This window comes from Sciurus vulgaris (assembly GCF_902686455.1).
Source record: "Sciurus vulgaris genome assembly, chromosome: 6".
NCBI lineage: Eukaryota > Metazoa > Chordata > Mammalia > Rodentia > Sciuridae > Sciurus > Sciurus vulgaris.
The window spans coordinates 4,753,326-4,774,963 of record NC_136466.1 but is presented as its reverse complement, the minus strand read 5'-3'; the positions used below and the strand labels follow the sequence as shown (position 1 = coordinate 4,774,963).

The window sequence follows — 21,638 nt, the reverse complement described above, 5'->3', positions numbered from 1 at the left end:
GAGAACACTGAGATACTGGGAAAGGAAAGTACAGTGTCATCAAGGGGACTTTGAGCAACGTGAGTCATTCTTCTACATGTTAAAGGACCAAATAAGGAAGGAGGAGAGACACGGAGTCATTACCATGTGGTAAGCCACCCCTGCACCAAGGAAACAGACTCTCATCTCTTTCCAGACTTTGACTTTCGTTCCCAGTTTTTGATTGGTTTGTTTGTTGAAACAGTTTTTATTGGTGCATTACAATTATACATGATATTGGGATTCACGGTGGTATGTTCGTACAGACACATATTGTAATTTGGTTGATTTTATTCCCCAGTACCTCTCCTTCCCTTCCATTCCTCCCTCCCACCGATCCCTTCCTTTAGTTCACTGGTATCCCTTCTATTTCCATGAGTTCCTTTTTGTTTTGTTTTACTTTTTCATGTCTACCTTCCACATAAGAGAGAAAACACCCTCTGACTTTCCAGGTCTGACTTATTTCAGGTAATATGCCGTTCTCCCGTTCTATCCCTTTCTTGAAATTGACATGACTTTATTCTTCCTTAGAGTTGAATAAAACTCCTTTGAATATATGCACCTCACTTTCTGTATCTATTCGTCTGTCCATGGACACCTAGGCTGGTTCCACAGTTTGGCTATTGTGAATTCCACGGCTATAAACATGGATATGCATGTATCACTATAGCATGTTGAATTTAATTCTTCAGGATAAATACTGAGGAGTGGTATAGCTAGATCATATTCCATGCCGAGTCTTTTGAAGACCTTCTACATGGATTTCCATAGTGAATGTACTATGTACAATACCACCAACAGTGTGTGTGAGTTTATTTTTCTCCACCTCCTTGCCAGTATTTATGATTATTTGTATTCATGGTGTTTGCCCTTTTAACTGGAGTAAAATGAAATCTTAGTGTAGTTTTGGTTTGTATTTCTGTGATTTCCAAAGATGTTGAACGTTTTTTTCATGTATTAGTTGGTCATATCGTTTGTTTCATTTTGGTTTGGGTTTTAATTTTGGTTACAGAGATCCATATATTTGCTTTTTCAATATACTTTTTAAATTGTTTTTATTTGTTCTAATTACCAATGACAGTAAAATGCATTTTTATGCATTTTGATAAATCATACATAGAGTATAATTTTTCATTTTTCTTATTCTACCTATTGTAGAGTCACATTGGTCATGAAGTCATACACGTAACTGAGGTAATGTCTGTTTCACTCTGCTATCCTTCCTACCTCCAGCCCATTCCACTCCCTTCACTGCCCTTTACCTAATATAAAGTAACTCTATTCTTCTCTAGAACCCCCGCTTTATTGTGAATTACCATCGACATATCAGAGAAAGCATATGGCCTTTGGTCTTTGGGTTTGGCTTATTTCGCTTAGCATAATATTCTCCACCTCCATCCATTTACCAGCAAATGACAGAACTTCACTCTTCTTTAAATATAAGTAATATTCCTTTGTATATGTGTATATACAACATTTTCTTTATCCATTCATCTGCTGAAGGGCACCCAGGTTGGTTCCATAGTTTAGCTATTGTGAGTTGAGTTACTATAAACATTGATGTGGCTGAGTTACTGTGGTATGCTGATTTTTAAGTCCTTTGGGTATAAACTAAGGAGTAGGATAGCTGAGTCAAATGGTGATTCCATTCCAAGTTTTCTGAGAAATTTCCATACTGCATTCCAAGTGGTTGCACCAATCTGCAGCTCCAACAGCAATGTATGAGTGTGCTTTTTCCCCCACATCCTTGCCAATACTTACTGTTGCTTGTATTCTTGATCATTGCTATTCTAACTGGAATAAGATGAAATCTCACCATTCTTTTAATTTGCATTTCTCTAATTGCTAGAGATGTTGAACATTTTTTCATATATTTGTTGATTGATTGTATTTCTTCTTTTGTGAAGTGTCTGGTTCAGTTCCTTAGCCCATGTATTGATTGGGTTATTTACTTTTTGGTCTTAAGTTTTTTGAGTTCTTTAAACATCCTAGAGATTAATGCTTTACCGGAGACGCATGTGGTAAAGATTTTCTCCCAATTTGCAGAATCTCTCTTCACGTTACTGATTGTTTCTTTTGCTGAGACAAAGTTTTTTAGTTTGAATCTGTATAATTTATTGATTCTTCATTAACTTCTTGTGCTTTAGGGGTCCTGTTAAGGAAGTCAGGTCCTAAGCTGACATGGTGAAGATTTGGACCTACTTTTTCTTCTAGTAGTCTCAAGTGTCTCTGGTCTAATTCCTAGGTCCTTGATCCATTTCGAGTTGAGTTTTGTGCAGGGTGAGAGATAAGGGTTTAATTTCATTTTGTTACATGTGGTTTTCCATTTTTCCCATCAACATTTGTCGAATAGGCTATCTTTTCTCCAGTGGATGTTTTTGGCACCTGTATTTATGTGGGTTTGTCTCTGTGTCTTCTGTGTTTGTTCTTTGATAAATGTGTATTTGTATCTTTTTCCTATTTTGAAAAAAATCGACAGTAAATATTTAAAAAATGTTTTTTGCATCGAACCTATTTTATTATATTTTCGTACCAGAATTATTCTTTTTTTCAATTCTTGCTCATTGAATGTTAGATGGACAGAATTAGTTTGGTTTTGATTTGAACAACTTTTGTAAGATAAGATGTGTGTGTGTGTGTGTGTGTATGTGTGTGCACAATTTTGTGTATATTTATAAATCCTTAACATGAGATGGACCCATTTAGCATTTTAATTACATGACACGGTACGGTTACTGTAGGTATGGCGTTCCACATACAATCTCTGAAACTTATTAGCTGAAATGGTTGCAGCCTTATGCCTTTTGGATCCCACCACTCTCCTGCCTGCCTGCATGCACACCCCAGGAAGCTCAGTTCCACTGGTGCTTCCTTGAGTTTGAACACCTTAGGTTCCTCACATAATTGGGCTTAGCAGTGTTTGTTCTCCTATGTCTGGTTTATTTCACTTAGCATAATGTTCCCCAAGTTTTTCTAGGGTGCTACCTGGGACAGTATTTCCTTCTCATTTAAAGCTAAGCAACATTCCATTAAATATATACTGCACATTTATTTATACTGTTTTTCAAATCATCATTTTCAATTTTTAATGTATGCTACTTGTATATAGTAATGGGGTTCATTTAGATATTTTCACAATACACACAGCCTGCACCAATCAGTTCCAACCTCCCTGTATCCATCTTTCTCCCACCATGCACCCTTTCCAACCTGTGTCAGTCATATTCTATATTTGGCTCTATTCTATTAGCTTCCACACATGAGAAAGAATGCAAGGCAGTTTTCTTTGTGTCTTAATCTAGTTTTCCCCAGTTTCATTCAGTTTGTTTCATAGATGAGGACTTCACTCTTCTTATGGCTGAACCGTATCCTTTGTGTGAACACACACAGCACTTTCTTTGTCCACTCATCCCTTGATGGGCACCTAGGCTTAGCACTGTGGTAGTGCTGCCATAAGCACGCGTGAGGAGGTGTCTCCTTGGTATGCTGAGATGGGTCCATTGGATGCATACCCTGGAGTGGAATAACCAGAAACATGGTAGGTCTACCTGCAGTTTGGTTTTTAGGCGCCACCTTTCTGGTCTCCATGACGGTCATGCGGAATTACATTCCCTCTCACAGTGTTTGGGTGTCCTTACTTCTCCACATCCTCAGCTGCAGATACTTATTTCTTTGCTTTCTGTGACTAGCCATTCTAACGGGGGTGGGATGGTATCTTGCTGTAGATCTTATTTTCACTTCCTTGATGGCTAATGATATCTAGCATTTTAGTGGTATCATGGTTGGCCATTCGCATTTCTCCTTTTAAACTGCTTTATTGTTAAGGACTTGAACTCGGTTTTCTACGCAGCCCTTTGTTAGATGAAGAGTTGGCAGGTACTTTCCTCTATTCCCCAGCTGTCTCTTCTCCCTGCCCACAGAGGCTTTTAGCTCCATGAAACCCATTTGCCAAGAGTTGCTTTTGTGTCCTGTGCTGTTGGAGTCCTGTCTATAAAATTAAGGGCCTGTGCCAGTGTCTTGAAGTGTCCCCCCTGTTTTGTTCTAGTAGTTTCAAAGTGTCAGGTCCTATCTTAAGGTCTTTGTCTTCATTTGATTTTTGTGCAGGGTGAGAGGTAGGCATCAGGGTTCCATCTTGTAAATGCATCCAGTCTCCCAGCACCTTTTGTTGAGGAGTCTGCGTTTTCTCCACTGTAGTTTTTGATGCCCTCGTCAAGATCACTTGTGGGTGTGGGGGCCTGATTCTGGCCTGTCTATTCTGTTCCCTGGGTCTCTGTGTCTGTTTCTATGCCAATGCCATGCTGTCTGGCTACTGTGACTCCGCAGCCTGCTTGAAATCAGGCAGTGTGGTACTCCTGGCTTGCTTTGTGCTCAGGAGTGCCTTGACTATCTGAGAGATGTCCAATTCTCTATGGACTTGAGGATTACTTTTTCTAGTCCTGTGAAGAATGCCACTGTTGTCTTGATGTGGATAACCATGGCATCTGTGAAATGTTTTGAGCGATATGGACATTTAAATAACACTAACCCTTCCAATACCTAAAAATGTGAGGTATTTATACCATACTTTTTTAATTTGTTCTAATTAGTTATACATGACAGTAGAATGCACTTTGATACTCATACAGAGATGGAGTATAATATCTCATTCTTCTCGTCATATAGGATGTGAAATCCCACTGGTTGTGTAGTTAATATAGGTACATAGGGTAATAATGTCTGATTCATTCAACTATCCTTCCTATCCCATTTCTTTACCTGTTATCTCTTGGTAGACTTAGTTTGTCACCATATTTTGACTATTTGGAATCATGTTGCTGTTATGAAAAATAGGAATGCAGACATCATTTAGAGATTCCGATTCCATTTCTTCTGGATGTATACTTAGCATAGAATTGTTGGATCATTCCTTTCTTTTTTTCCATTTTGTCAGAAAGCTTCATATTATTTTGTATTGTGACTGCCCCATTCTGGAACCCACCAATTTTGTATAAATGTCACAAATTTCTGACATAATCACCAATACCTGCTCTTTTTAGAAGAAATAATAGTCATCTGCTATAATCTGACTACCCTGAGTGTCTCCCACAAAGGTTCATATGTTGGAAGATTGGCCCTCAGTGTGGTGATGTTGGGAGGTGGTGGAAACCTTAAGAGATGGCGCCTACTGAAAGTTTATTAGTTTGTTGGGGTATTGCCCTCAGAAGGGATTTATGCGGGGGCTCCCAGAGTTTATTAGTTATAGTTGGAGTGAGTTTTTATGAACAGAACAAGACTGGGCCTTCCTCACCCTCTCTCCCTTATCACCTTCAGATCTCTCCTCCTTTTGTTCTTTCCTGTTGCCGCCCGCAGCAACAATCTCCTGGGAAGGAATCGGAGGTGGACTGGGAATGAACTACTTCTATTATCTTCCTTTGGGCTGCTTTCTTGCTTGCTTGCTTGTTCGCTAGTTTATAGAGGAAGAGAGGCTTTGCTTAGAGGAAGAGAGGCTTTGCTTAGTTTTAGAGGTGCTACGCTTTCAGAGAGGCTACTTCTTAGAGGTCTGCTTCTTCTTCTTAGAGGTGCGTCCTGCATCCTGCGTCCTAAAGGTGCATGCTAGAGGTGCGTGCTAGAGGTGCGTTCTTAGTCCCGTGTTCTGTGATCTGCATCCTGCGACCTGTGACCTAGAGGTGTGTGCTTAGTCCCGTGTTCTGCGATCTCCTCCCAGGTGAAGAGAATGTCTTATATACACTAAGGCAGCCAATCAGCTTAGGATTAAGTAGCACGGTTGGAGCATGCGCCACGGTACCAATTAAAATGAGGAACATCTGTTGACCACTAGCGCAGAAGAGACATCAACCAATCAAGCAAAGGTAGATCACGCCATGTTAACACTAATTATGCGCCACCTCCTGGCCCAACACCAGCCCCCATCTTAGAGCTGCTTAAACATGTCTCTACACTTTCCCACAATGGGCTGGCCCTCTTCACAGGTGCAGAGGCCTCACAGGAAAAGAGTGTTTCAGAGAAGGCACCTGGTGCTCTCCATAGGCTAGCCGCCCAGGCCATTTCAGAACTGTGCTTCCTACTTTCTGCTAAAGCACTCCATGTCTGTGTCCATGGCTCAAGCTGACCCAGGGTCTGGTCATACTGGCATTAGAACCCTGTGGCATCTATATGACACTGGTTGAGCGGGAACCAGCGATCCAGTCATGGCAGCTTCAACTAAGATTCTGAAAGGAAGCCTGGGATGCCAGGCTAACATTGGCTGCAGGATGGAGCTGTCCTGAGATCAGCCAGTGGGTGGTGCCTGGTGTATCCATGGTGACAGGGCCATCAGCAGGACTAAACAAGGGTGAAACAACCAGCAGCATGCACTGCAGACCTGGAAAGTCCCGAGTGTCAGTGCAAAGCTGCAGAGAGCATAGGCTTGGGATTACAGACAGCAGAGTCATGGATGTAGTGCTGCCCAAGGCCCTGTGGGCCCACCCGCTCCACAGTGTGCAGAGCAAGAAGGACATGCAGCTTTAGGACTCAGTGGCTTCCCTGCTGGGCTTCAGGACCACTGGGTCCTGTAAAAACTGCATTTTGGTTTATGTTAGGAATGTTTATCCTGTGCTTGCTTTGCCACGTGTCTAAAGTATGTTTCTGATTTGACAGGCTCACACTGGAATTTTGCCTTGAGTTTTAGATACAGCATTGGAGTTGGATTTTGAATGAGGATGGACTGAATCAAGACTTTGAGACCGGACATCAAAGGAATGCAGTTTTTGTTGTGAGGCAGCAGGGGCCTTGCAGGCCAGGGGTGGAGTGCTGTGGTTTGAATGTGCTTTGAGTGTGTGCCCAGTGGGAGTGTGGTCCTCAGCGCTGTGACGCTCCAGGAGGTGGGACTTTCAGGAGGTGCAGCCTGAGGAAGACAATTAGGTCACTGAGGCACTGGCCTTGGAAGGGTTAATGCTGGTCTCACAGAGTGAGGTGATTGTGTGTGTGTGGCTGCATTATTATAAAAGAGGACAGGGCCCTCCCGCTGGCTGACCTTGTCTCTCATGTGGTTTCTCCTGAGTTCCTACCACAATGCTTTGCTCGAATCCCTCATTATGCAAACCTTGCCCACTTTGCAATTGACTCTTACAGACTCTCAACTCTCTTCCTCATATACAGCCCCAGAAACATCAGATGAACCCCCTCCTTACAGATCGCAGGGTCCTATAGCCCCATCAGGCACCCCTCCCCCAAATGTCTCAGCTACCCCATCAAGTGCCCCTCAGCCAAGTCTCCCATAGCTGACTCCTCCCTACAAAGTCCAGCTGCCCTGCTGTCAGATCCACCTCCTCAGACCTTACACACTAGTTCCCCCTCTCCCCTGCCATCCCCTCCCTGTACAAGATCTAAAAGTCTCCTGGCAAAACACATGCTCCCTCTTCGGGAAGTGGCAAGAGCTGAAGGACGGTCCGGGTCTCTTCTCCATGAGAGATATGTCCCAAATAGAGGATAGACTGGGATCTTTTTCCAAAAACCCTGCTAAATATAGGAAGGAGTTCACCTGTTGACTCAGGCCTACCACCTTCCTTGGCAGATGTGTACTATATATTAACATCCACCCTGACCAGTGAGGAATGCACTTGAATTTGGCAGCCTGAGAGAGCTCATGTGGACCTCCTACATGGCCAAAACCCAGATATCCACCCAGCAGCAGACGCTGCTACCCCTGCAGTTGAATCTAGTTGGACTTATCAGCCTCAAGACCCCAGGGTCCTCAGACTCCAACGCAGGAGCACTTGCCTCCTTGAAGGAATGAGAGAAAATCCTCGTGCAGGTTAATTGGGAAAAGATGAAGGAAATCACACCAGGACCTGATGCAAAGTCCACCCTATTTGTGGCCGGGCTTCTGAGGCCGTCACCACGTATACAGATTTGGACATCAGCAGGCCTGGTGGCCGTCTCTTTCTTCATTTTGACTTTATCAGCAGGTCTGCACCTGACATTTGCAAGAAACTCAGGCAGTTAGAGAATGTCCTGGGAAGATGAGGCCAAAAAGGAGAAAGAGCAGCACCTTAAACACCAGCTCTGGCCTCGCCATCCAGAGCCGCAGGAAAGCCCTGTGGCTCACGGCTGCACCCGACCACCTGACACCTTCTCGGCTGCAGCCCACCAGCCTACCTCCTGGACCCTGCTTCCAACGCAGGCAACAAGGACGCTGGGCAAAAGCCTGCCCTGACCCGAGGAACCCCTCCAAACCTGTCCCAAGTGTGGACAGTGGGGAATGGGAAGGTGGATTGTCCCCAGGGAAGGACCCCCTTCTCCCGGTACAGCCACCCGGTCCCCAAGTCCCATTCTCTGAGTTGTTGGAATGACAGGACCCAGGCTCCATTGCCCCTGCCACCTCAGAGGGCCCATCCGAGGAGCCCCAGGTCACAGGGATGCTGAGCGGCCATGCAGCTTCTCTTGTGGTCAATCGTGGGGCGAGCCTTTTGCTCTTGAACGAGTGGCATGGAGGTACTTTAAATCAGATACCCCCATTATGGGAGCCTCAGGGACCCCGACGTGTCCACTGCAAACGCCCCCCTTTTCTGCACATTCGACCCCTTTCATTATCCCATTCCTATGTAGTTCTGCCCCTGACGGTCCACACTGCCCATACACAGCCTCCAATGATTACATCATCTGCACTGTACCCTATAAAACCAAAATCCCCTCCGTAACTGAGGGCCATTTTCCCATCTGGAAAATGTACCCCAACAGCACCCAAGTCTGTGAAGGAGTAAAGGCCTCTCTGGATCCGTTGAGGCCTGCATCCTGTCCTTCTGTACTTACACTTACTCCCTGTCCTGTTCCCCAGCAAATGGGCCTTCTTCCACACTGCTGCCCGAGGTTGGGGTGAGGTTGGTGAAGGCAGTCCCTTGGCTACCAGGCCAATGTTGAGCTAGGCCATCCTGCCCCTCAGAGTGGCAATAACCCGTGAAGTCTCAGGGCTGCGGTGAAGCCCACCCTGAAGCTGGTGCTGATGCAGCCTCACACCAGTCCATCCCACTGAGGTACAGTTCCCGCCTCGTGCCAGAGTGATTCGAGTCCTATGTCTGGACATTTGTTGAGATCTGTTTCCCGAGGTTGGGGGACAGGGCCTGGAGACACCCCTTGGCCACCAACACTGGTGCTTAACTGGAATATGCCTGAGTCTCACAGCCACAACGGCCTGCAGTCTTAAAGGAGGGTAGTGTGAACTGATTCCCTCCAAGCTGGAAATGATGCTGGCCGATCCATGAGTCTGTGCTGGTGGTGCCCAGCTGCTGTGTTGGCTCTGGCTGCTGTGACTAGACACTGAAATGGAGGTCTCCATCCGTAGATGGCCAGCTCCATCGCTCTGTACCCAAGACAAGGCAGAACATCAGGGCAGAGGGCGTGACAGCAAAGCAAGTCAGGATATGATTGATAATCAGGAGCAGAGAGACCCAGTCAACTCACCAGGGGCAAAATATAAACGCCAAAGGCACAATCCCAGTGACCATCCTCCTCCAGTCACGCCCACCTGCCTACAGACACTGCCCAGTTGATCCACTCAAGTGGACTAATGCACTGATTAGGTCAAGACTCTCATAACCCTTCCTTCTCACCTCTAAACTTTCTTGCGTTTTCTCACTCATGGACTTTGGGGAGACACCTCATATCTATTTGATAACACCAGGTCTCTGCCTTAAACTGGTCTCGAGGCCCCATCTGCATACTCTGGCCTGTTTCAAGGGTCTCTGTGCTTGGTCTCACCAAGACAGAATGGCACTGGAATCTAAGACAAAGCCTTTGCTGTCTTTCATTTCAGTTGACCACTGAGTGGAGTCTTGCTCCCAGGTCTGCCCCGAGGTTGGAGAGGGGAACAGGCTTCAGTGGCCTGGCCTAGTGGAGTTCCAGGTTCAGTCCATGCGACTGGCCTGGCAGCAGGGGTGGGGCTCTGCCTCCACAGGGTCTTACTGTGGTGGCCCTGGTACCAGGCTTCATGTCAGACTCCAAACTGAGTTCTCTCTTCCTCCCTGAGAGGGGATGTCTCTCTCTCCATGCTAGGTTTCTTGGGGTTGGGGCAGGGGTGACGGGGGCAGCTCTCTCTACCTTCTTCAAGAAGTCTTTTTGTTATACCGAAAACTGGTACCACCTCCTCTCACTTGACCTGTTTTGTTTTGGGTTTTTTTCTTTTTAGCTCTTTTGAAGACAGTTTGGTGCGTGAATGTTATGAGTTGAATACGTGGTGTCCCCCAAAAGCTCATGTGTGAGACAATGCAAGAATGTTCAGAGGTGGAATGATCAGGTTAAGAGAGCCTTCACCTGATCAGTGGACTTGTACTTCATCCCTGGTGGGCAGCACTGTCTCTCTCTCTATCTATCTCTCTCTATCTCTCTTTCTGTGCTTCCTGGCTCTCACATTCTGAGCTGATTCCCTCTGCTGCCCCCTGCCACCGTGGTCTGCCTCTAGGCAGGCCCAGAGCTATGGAGTCAGCTGAACATGGACTGAATCTCTGAAACCATGAGTGCCAAATAAACTTTTCCTCCTCTACATTGGTCTTCTCAGGAGTTTGGTCATGGTGAAGAAAAAACTTATCAAATAATGCATATCTGTTCAACTTGGAGTTTCTGTGGGAGAGAGTCTCATTCAGTAGCCATTTTTCTTGATTCTTATTTACTTATTTTTTTAAAACATTGATTATATATATATATATATATATATTGTGTGTGTGTGTGTGTGTGTGTGTGTCAAGCCATAACAGTGCAAAAGCAAACCTGCTGAATGGATTTTATTATCATTTAAAATTCACTTTTCTTTGTCTAAAATTGATATGGATTGCTGAGTTGCAAATCATCCCAAAGTTCAGTTCCAGCAGAAATAGTTTCTCATACAAAATTTTTGTCATTTCTTGGTTTAGGAATTTGAGGGTGGTTGAGTAGCCATGGCTCTGAGTCTCTCATGAAGTTTGGTTGCTGCTGGCTTTACTGGGGCCAGACTGTCCACTCCGTTTTGGTTCATCCACGTGGACATTGGCCGGAGGCCTGAAATTCCCTCCAGGGCCTCTCCACAGGACTGCTTGAGTGCCCTCATGGCTCGGCACTGACATGATTCACGTGCGGTATCCCACAGGCCAAGGGGACAGCGCTGCCCACTTCAGGGTGAGACTTCCAATGTCACTTAACGCTGGCTGCACTGTCCTCTGGGGAGCATAGCTCAAATTCACTGAGGGAGGGTCCATACAAGGGTGTCACTAGCAAGAGGCAAGGACCATTTCTGACCAAACTGGAGATGGTGATAACACTGTAAGATAACGATGCTTAAGTTCTGCCCCTTCCCAGTCAATCCACCTCCGAAACTACCTACCTAACTTTTTTTTCACAAGATATTTACTTGGTCTGTTGAAGAACTTTCTACATATGGAGATGTGCACTGTTCGTTTTTCTGTCAAGCTTGTTTGATTAGCATGATATATCTGGGAAACATCAACATTATTGCATATATCAGTGTCTCACATAGTCTCATATAGTGCCAAGTACTATTTTATTCTATGAATATATTTATACATTCTTATGGAAGACATTTATTTCCAGTTTTCAGTGATTTGTAATAAAGCTGCTAAGAACATTCTCGGACAAGATCTTTGGTTCATAGTGTCTATTTTTCTAGAATAAACACCTAGCAGTGAAATTACTGATCATAGGATAATTGCACATTTAACTTTATGAGAACCGAAGCTTTCTTCGAAGGGATTCTTGAGGCAGCAAAGCATGCAAGTTCATGTTGCTCTGAACCTTGTTTTCCGTCATTTCTGGCTGTTCTGTGAGCAAGGCTTTGAGTCACTGGTAACAGACAACACAGCACATGCTTACTGGTGTCAGCTGGAGGCAGACATCATGAACCGTGTCGCCGTGACCTAGGGACCCTGGGTCAGATCATGTGAGTGATCAGAGCTGCAGAGATGCCTGGAAAGCATGTGACCTGACCGTCAGGGAGATCCAGCCGTACTCCATTCAGGGGCGGTCAGTGTTGGTTCTGCTCAAGAGGCAGCAACGGTTTTTACAGTGAACCGCACTTGCTCCCTCGTCTTGAAAACCCCACCCTGTCCTGGGGATACAGAAGCATGCCATCGCCCTGCAGAGCACATTAGACAGTGGACGTGATCTACCAAGGAGTGTCCTGGAGCATTTTCACAGTCTACCAAGGACGGCTCAGCTTTGCCTTTCTATAAGTGGCCGGGACAGAAGGAAGCACGTTCCCTGATGGGGAGATGGGCAGTGCAGGGAGCACCTGAAGTCACCCAGAGTCGTGGTCTCCCAACGTCTGGAGGGAGCCTGGCTTCTTTGTGGCTTGCAGACTCTGTTCTGGGAATAGCATCCCATCCTGTCATTGCCACCCATGAGGACATAGCAGCTGCGCTCTAGACAGGGACGGCAGGGTCTGCTGCCGGCAGCGGGACAATGGTAAGGCCTTTGGTACTTTTCTCACCAGCAGGTTCCGGGTAGAAATACGGCTTCAGGGGCTCGGTGAACTCGCTTTTGAAAGTGTGGAGAATGGTACACTCAGTCACATTGTAGAACGAGATCAAGCCCTCCTCATACTGCAGGAAGATGCCCACCCTCAGGAGGGCTCCCGGAACGTGGAGCACCTGTGGGGAGACTGAAAGGGCCTTGTACCGGCCGTCCTTCAGGCACAGTGTCCAGAAGCCACTCTCATTCTTAGCGGAGATGTACTGTCCCTTGCGGTTCACCGAGTCCACACAGACCCCTACTGTCCACTTGCTGTTCCCTTCCACTTCCACCTCCCAGTAGTGGCTGCCCCTGGAGAAGCTGTTCCAACCCAGCACGGCTGGCATCGTATCAAATCGCTCAGGTTTGTCTGGGACGTCCTGCTTTTGGGTCACAGATTTCACACATTTTCCATCAGGTGACACGGCAAGGTAAGGGTGGGCGGTGTCTTTATCCAGTATTATGTCTTCTGCAGAAGGAAGGAGAATTAATCATAGGACCTCCACTGGGCCCGTGCAGACTCTAAGACAGGCCAAACAGACTCCAGGGTCCTTTTCATAAACGAGAGTAGGGAACAGAAACGTGACTGGTGTGCTGTTTCCCATGAGGTCATCCCACATCCCGGCCCCAAACTGTCCTGAGGTCCCTACAATTGCATCTCTGAAACAGACTTGAGGAATTTCACTACAGGTTCCAAAGGAATGGAGACAGGTCAGGACAACCGCAGTCAGTGCCTTGAGGAGAGTAAGGGGTCGTCTGGGCCTCATGATGTTTCTTCAGTATTTAAGCAAGGTCTACCCCGCCCACCATGGGTGGGTGCAAGGGATGGAGGCCCCTGTGGGCAGCGCACAGACACAGTGTTCCCGAGGGCCCAGGCAGAGGCAGCTGGGCCAGGGCAGCAGCGTGTGAGCAGACAGAGGTCCCAGGCAGAGGCCAGCCCACAGAGGGAGGGGCCCACCAGAGCTGCCTCAGGAGCTGGACGAAGGGCAGGGCAGCGGGAGGGAGTGTGGGGAGCGGGTGTTTGGAGGCAGCTCCTTGAGAGTTTGACAGCAGGAGAAATGGGAGGGTGCCCACGGTGGGTCAGGACTGGACCACAGAGGCGGCTGTCTCTACCTTCTCTTTTCTAAACCGAGAAGCAATGGTGTGTGGGCAGGTTGAGCAGAGCCAGAGACGTGAGGGAACAGAGAAGACGGCAGGAGAAGAGAGTGAAGGAAACCAACCCGGCTGGCCAGTCCGCTTGGATCTGGAGGGTCTTGTGGCTGTGGTATTTCCGGGGTCAGGAGAGCGAGCACCTGCTTCTCACCTACCTGGATATTTATGTCCTTTTCGGTGACAACATGCTATCTCTGCTTTGCACAGCTGAAGAACTGTTAGTCTTTTCTAAAATGAAAGCTTTCCCAGTCGGTGCTTATTGAACAGAACACAAGTCCAGAATCAGATTGTGTTCAAGGTCATGTGTGCTAGAGGTGATAGGGAAAAGACTTTTTTTTTCCTCGACAGAATTGGTGGAATTGCAGATGGGATTGCAAGCCTAGTCAGTCTTCCCACACAGCATTCCCTTTGCACTTACCTGCAAATTTTCGAATTTTATTCAGACCTGCAATTGATGAAGACAGTGAAGGTTAACGGGGTGACTGGGAAGGACGGGGCTGTTGTAGGTAGGGCACGCGGCATACCGACTGGGAATCGTGGCTTCCCTTACCCTGCTCTCCAAGGAATTTTCTTTCTTCTACAGCAGTGAATAGAGAGAGGTAAGTGTTCTGAGCGATCACAGGGCCACACTCTAATTTACCTTATGACGGAAACACAGGACTCACCAAGTTCTTTGCTAATTTTATCTAAAACAAACAAAACAGGTAGAAAGATATTCATTTACAGAATTCTGAGACATTCAATTCTTAGCTTTGATCTTATAAAACTTGTGGGGTGTTACTGTACATTTGGAACAAAATCTCTGGGCTCAGGGACTGAAGGGCTGGCTGCCTCAGATCACACTCGGACCCAGCGAGTCCAGAGCTCATCTGTCCTGGAGGTCACTTAACGGACCCCTTAAATCTAGAGACAGAAACTGCCATGCCCTGGTTTATTGCTCTTCATGGCAATTACTTTTGTTTAGTATGCATTCATGTTATTAGAGAAAGAGGAAGAGAGAGAGAGAATCAAATTACATTTCCAATAAGCAGCTATAAAATGTTAAAGTGTCTTTTTACATATATATTTTTTACTTCATAACAGCAAAAAAGACCATCCAATAATGCTATATCGACTTTTCTATTTAAACTTTAATGTTTTCCATGAAAATAAAAACCTCTGTGCCATAATTTAATACCTGAATACTATTTATTTTTATCAATAATGATTAGTGACCTAGCCTTTTCTATTATGGATTTAAATATTGTTTATTTTTTCTTATTTTGATGAAAGCAGACACAAAATTAAAGATCACTAATATTTCTCATCTGTGAGATTACGAAGGCTAAGAAAAGTATTTTGGGTTTTGCCCTTCAAGGTCAGCCAGGACTCAGGGAACAACCCAGTTCAACCAGGACCCGAGGCATGATGGGCCCTTTAAGGGTCCTGCCCCTCCAGTGAGGCACCTAGCCGCCCAATCAGGGGGATCAAGAGGACCTGGAGGACAGGAAGCTCGCCTGCAAACTATTCTGCAGAGGCGTCTTTGGAGAGGGAAATGTCCCTGGGAGTTCAAGACAAGCCACATGTGGTCAGCAAGACTCTGACCCTTCTTGGCAGATGACACAATAAGAGAGCAAGAGACCGAAGGGGCCATGAGGCTTCAAAACAGTCCCTACGTGTGACCCCGAGAAATCTCAGCTTAAGAGTAGAAGGAAAGGAGTCATCTACTGGAAGGGAGGTTTAACCGAAGACAAGTGCACTTCTACGAGGATGAAGGAGAACAGTGATGCAGGGACACGTGAGCGGAGGACGGATGCCCTTCTGATGTGACTCTGCACGCACTTGTGTCAGCTCTACCTCCCTGTCACAGAGAAGGGTTCCCAGGCTCCTCCACACAGAAGGAGGAGCAAGTGACTTGGACAGGGGCCTTCATTTAGATAGAAGCAAGAAAATAGGATCCCAAATATATATTTTAGTAGTCCATACTTCTGGAACCATCTAAAAGGAGAGAGAAGCCCTACATGATCCATGTAGTTGGATAACTTCAGACTTTGACTCGCTCTCTGTTCTGCCCTATAATTCATCATGGTGTTTCTACTTTCAGGCTTAAGCATCGGACCCATTTCCTTTTACACTTCAGCTATTTTTTAAAAACTGGTTTAGCCCTGGGACAAGGAACCTGCTACTAGACTGGCCAACACCCCAGTTCCCTCAAGACTGAGGAATGGACAGAGGACAGGGGAGAATCATGACAAGGACTTAGACTCCTCACTTTTGCCTGTGAATGTCTTGTGGGTGGCTGAAAGGAGGATGAAAGACTTGGCGTCCCTGCTTGCATTTTACATCCACCTTCTTTGCTCCAGTGTCACCCTGGATTCCAGGAACCAGGCCAGATCGGATGGACCTTATGTGGTGGGAACCACCCCTGTCAGGCAACAGCAACTTCCTTATTGGACAAGGCCTGCAGAGCAACCTGAGATAATGGTGGGCAGGCACACCTGACCAAGATCTCTTCTGGCAGCTGTGCGAAGTGTCTGGCAGTGCAAACTCCTCACCCTTGACCTCAGTTCCCTTTCTATAAAACCTCCGAGTCCTTGTCAGCCCTGAAGACAGGGCTAAGGACCGGGATCCACTCATCTTCCCAGTGTAGCTGCACCAATCAAAGTTCCTTGTCAACTTTTTTAAAACAAAATAAAAATAAAAAACCACTCAATATCATTAGCCATCAGGGAACTGAAATCATTCACCATGAGAAACCATCTCTCCCCAGTTAGAATGGCCGTTGTCAAAACACAAAGCAAAGCATTCTGGTCAGTATGTGGAGAGAAAATACCTTTATACACTGAATGTATGAAGATGAACTGAAGTCAAAGAGGAAGTATTCGGTGGGGGAAGGAGAGGGAGGAGAAACCAGGATAGAGGTAGGACAGAGAAGATAAGGCACAATAATAGACATGTGAGGAGATGGCATGGGAAGCCCGTCAGTGTGCCTGTCAGTCTGCGGTAGCGATGATGCTATTCTCCAACTTTAAATCTTAATGCTATTTTATCCATGAAGTTTCAGGCTTGGGATCTGTTACCCCTTTGTCCCTTCCTTTTTTCCTCTTATGGGGTAGGAGTGGAAGAGACTGTCTGTCCCATGTCTTTCCATTATATTTTGGAAGCATGAACCTTGCTGATTTCACACGCTCTGGGCTGGAGAGTATATGTCCCCAGGTGATTCACCTGGAGTCTTGCCTGTGTCTGATTCAGATGAGACTCTGGTCTTTAGACTTTTCAGTTGGTGCTAGAACAAATTAGGACTTTGGGAAGAATGACATAAATTTGGGGGACCAGAGATGGAAAGCTGTGGTCTGAATGTCCCTGGAAGTGCATGTGGTAGAAACAAGCTGCTCTGTAGCAGTGCTGGAGGGTAGAACCGTTACTAGGCATTTCTGTGTGGGAGAACGGTCTTCATGAAGGAGTTAGTGCCACAGTTGGGGGTGTGAGTCAGCTATCACGGGAGGATTCCTGATACGGGAGTGGGCTAGACACCTTCCCCTCTCCATGCCATATCACACTCTGCTGCCCTTCCACCTTCCACCATGAAATAATGCAGCAAGACAGCCCTCACAGGTTGCTGGTGCCATGACCTTGGGCCACTGTAAGAAGTAAATCTGCTTTAAATAAATCAAGGTATTTATAAAATACCTGTCTCTGGTATCCTATCATAGGAGCACAAAACAGATTAATATAATAAGACTAATTTAAGTAGTATTAACTATAGTTATGTGTTTTTCTTCTTCCACATATGACACTTTTCTTTTCCTTAGATAAGAGCTGTTTCTTTGCCTTCTTTCAGAAGAGCCTGGCACAGGGGTGTACACTTGCAATCCCAGTGGCTCAGGAGACTGAAGCTAGAGGATCACAAGTTCAAAGCCAGCCTCAGCAACTTAGCAAGGTCCCAAGCCACTTAGTGAGACCTTGTCTTAAAGTAAAACATAAAGAAAGGACTGGGGATGTGGTCAGTGGTTAAATGCCCCTAGGTTCAATCCCTGATACCCCCCCCAAAAAAAAACCATTCAAATTTTTCTTTACAAAAACTAAGTATTGATTCTCATGTGTGAGAATGAGTTGGTCATGAAATCTGCAGTCATCCTAAATTCAAGGAGTGGTTCCTTGGCATGGGCCCATTTGAAGCACTTTTATACTTGGTTAGTAGATTTTGCTAGGCAGAGGATGTGCGAATGTGCCAGCACATATATATAACCTAGCATAATTTGAGAACTAGATTCATACTTCTCCCAGGTTCACGAATTCTGTTCTTCCATGCCCATTTCCAGGACAATGGTGAAATCATCTTATTCATGAGCACATCAACAGATTTCTATCCTAAAATAGAATGATGAACTTAAGTACTTAATGCCTACTAAAACTTACCACATTCCTTCAGGAGTTCAACTGAAAAACAAGCAAAAAAAAAAAAAAAAAAAAGATTAATTGACAAGAGTGAAAACAAAGATGCTCCTAATGTTGATAATCCTTAATTTATTCCACCCCAGGTCAATAATCTCCATTCATGTGAGACTTGTAGCTAAGTGCTTTATGAACATTTTCGTGCATAGACCAGCTCTGTCAGTAAAAGAGCAGTGAGCATATGAGAGGACAATATTCAGGCTAAGGATACATTGTTGCCTACATGATAATTTAAACTAATTTTTAAGCTAATTTATTTTTTTCACAGAAATAATTGAGTGGAGATTAAATAGACAACATGATCCACTTTGATTTCATGAGATCCTAGAATTTGGAACCAGATAAAATCATGCTTTCTCTTTGGAAATTAATAGCTATGATCCTAGTAGTAGTAAGAATAATATTATCTGTAATATATGTTAAAGTATTTAAATATGCAACATTTAATAAACAATATCCCCTAGATACCATTATCAGAGATAAATTGCAGATGAAAACTGTGCCCATTGAGATTAAAAATCTTCTGCAAGATCTTGAAACTATTAAGCAATGACATTATTTAAAGTAGGACTGATTTCAGATCCCATTAAAACACATCAAAGTCTAACTACCATGTATTTTTCTCCAGCTTGAACCAAAATCAATGAATGGATGAACAAATTAAAAGGAACCACAGAATTTATTTACTTCCCTGAAGCTATTTTTATTCAATAGATTGGACACTGTTGTATTTGTATAGTGGCTTAGGAATAAATACGATTCACGAGTTTTAGTACCAAATACTGAACCACAAATAATTGAGCCTTGACTGACGCTCAGGCTGTTTGTTTGTTGGAGGCTTTCTGAGTGGCTTCCTTCTGACCCTTCTTCCAGGAAACCTCCACCAACCGCACAGCCCATTCTCCACCCTCGAGAAGAGGAGGCACCACCTGAGCACGCAGCTCCTTGGCTGCTTCACTCCTGCACCTTCTCCCAGTTCTGTCGAGCAAAGGTCAGCCTTTCCCCCTTGGACAGCATTCAGGTAGCGTTTGCTCCTGGAGCAAGGTCTGTGTGCTGACCGTCTGAGCCTGGCTCTGCCTGGACTTTGGGAGAGGGAGTCGAGGTCAGCTGCCCTCTCCTCTGATGGAGCCGCCGGCTGGCACATTCTGGACGGCAGCACCTGCAAGCTCCCGGCTGCCGGTCCCTTCCGCTCCTCACCACCGACTCTTCGACTTCTGGGCCTGGCTGGCCCCTCCTCAGCAGGACCCCTGGACACCCCTCTTGGGAGAGGAGTCACCTGTCCTCACTGAGGGGGCACTTGAGAGTCCTCAGGGCCAAAGCCCACACCACACCTTCCTCCATCCCTGGAAAAGACTGCCTGCCATCTGCGAATGCTCAGTAGGGACCTTTCAGACTACCATGATATTGTTTTAATTTTCCCCAAACACTACTTTTAAGTGATTAAAGAATGCTGTGGATTTTGGCTTTGTTACAACAATCCCAAAGAGCAATTGTGTGTATGTTACCCTACTGCCTTGGTCAAAAATAAATGTCACTTACCATTCTCTTCTTCTATTTCTTCTGTATATGAAAAAAAGAAACACACACACACACACACACACACACACACACACACACACACAAAACAACAATATTAGCAAATTTTCTCATGTTCTTGACCACACAAATCCATCCCAGGACCTGAGACCAAGGGCTGGGTGTTCTAGTGTGTATCTGATACAGAAAGAAACTCGTATTATCTAGATAAGAAATCATAACACAAACTGAAAAATACATTCTGCTTGTGAATATATTCATATGGAACAGAATATTAAAAAGTTTCCCTTTATGTCTTAAAGTTTTGGGTGAGGTTGTCAAGGGACACACAATACAAAAAGATAAAAGCTATGACCTGAAAATTCAAGAGACATGTTGGTTAATGGATTCAACGTTGAGCTCTAGCCAGCCCAGTTCATTTCCTTGTGGTCAAAGTTAGGTTCCTGTCTGTTTAAAATAGTTCATTAAAACTATAAGATAATGAAAATGAAACAAATCAAAAGCAACTATAAGATAATTTCTGTAAGCCTCACAGTAACCACAAAGCAAAACTTCCAAGAGATGCACGAAAATTGAAGCGTGAGGAGCTAAGGCACCACGGGGGAAACTCATCTCATGACAGACAGAAAGGAGAAAAGGGACATCATCAGAAAGGCAGCGAGAAACGGGCACAGGGCAGCAGCAAGCCCGGGTGGCAGCGAGGGCCCTGAGTGCAGGTGGGCCCAACCCTCTCCTGAGAAAAGGTGGAGAGGCTGGAGGCTTCTGGAAGTACGTCACAGCTGGAGGCAAACCACAGGAAGTCACTCCATCCACAGGGACAGATACCCCCAAAGGGAAGTGAGGGAAAGCATTTCCTGCCAGGGGAAGCCAAGAAAGAGCCGAGTCACCTAGACTCACGTGGATTGTACCTCAGGACCACATGGAGAGACAGAGAAGAACGTTAGTGACAAACTGCCAGGAGAGCAAGAGGAGGTGGCAGCTCTAAATGTCTGTGCACCACCTCGTACGGCTGGGGTGTACACAAGTTTCACGCTTCCTTTATACCTCAACAACGCTAAATAATAACAAGGCCGAAAGAGACAAGAAAAAAATAAACATAAAAACATTGTGAGAAAAATCATTAAAATGTGGATAAATGCGTCAATGGTTTTATATATTTCTTTTTAAATTTTATTACATAATATCAGGAAATGCAGAGCCTTTAAAAAAGTTAAAAGTTGATTCTGATATATTTGGTTGGTATTTCCAAACATAATAAAGCAAAATAATATTAAGGGAGAAATTGAAAACTTAATTAGAAAAAAATCAAGGTGAGGATTAGTCAGAGTTTTTTTGTTGATGCTTCATCTAGAAGCAATGATAGAAAAGGCCATCAAGGAATATGCAAATGCTTTATGTGACCTTTAAAAATCAAACCATTTAATAAACTGGGATATTCACAATGAATATGATTCAGTGTGACAATCTTAAAATTAATATGTTTGTGCAACCACAAAGATATATAATATTGTCCATGATAATGTCTGCAGATAACTAAATGACATAAATACACTCTAAAATAATTGATGATTATTGTGCCTAAATTATTATTAGTTTAATATAGCAAACATTTTTCTATAGTATGTTTGCCTCCAAAATGTAAACAGATTGTACTCACCTTTCTGCTTCATTAGCTGTTCTGTATGGAATGAGATAAGTGATGAACAAAGGTAAGTCCACAGCTATCAAAGTCTGGAAGACTTGCTAGAGAAGCAGTCTTGACTCCAATCTTTCCAGCCCTGACTTTGTGAAAGATTAGCCAGAGACGAGATAAAATGAGGACGAGGCAGAAGAGATGCTGAGGCAGTGTCCCCATCATCCCCCAGGGGGTTCCTAGGACTGCAAAGCACCAAGAACTCCCCGTGACACCACCATCTGGAGGGTCAATGCCCCGTGGCCTGTCCACCCCTGCCTCGAGTTTCTGCTCTTTTCTGTGGGGCTTGCTCTCAGATATTCCACACACGGCTCATCCAGTTCTGTGAGACCTG

The 21,638-nt window shown here is 45.1% G+C and overlaps 1 long non-coding RNA gene across 1 annotated transcript; it reads right to left on the bottom strand.

The window, feature by feature from the left end:
* Positions 1 to 10,893: 10,893 nt before the first annotated feature.
* LOC306663299 lies at positions 10,894 to 21,332 on the bottom strand. Its single transcript, XR_013764443.1, has 6 exons — positions 21,269 to 21,332; positions 19,615 to 19,635; positions 18,040 to 18,060; positions 14,192 to 14,327; positions 14,060 to 14,086; positions 10,894 to 12,958 (listed from the first exon to the last, which is right to left on the bottom strand). It is a non-coding gene; the product is annotated as an uncharacterized lncRNA (long non-coding RNA).
* Between the last annotated feature and the right edge of the window lie 306 nt (positions 21,333 to 21,638).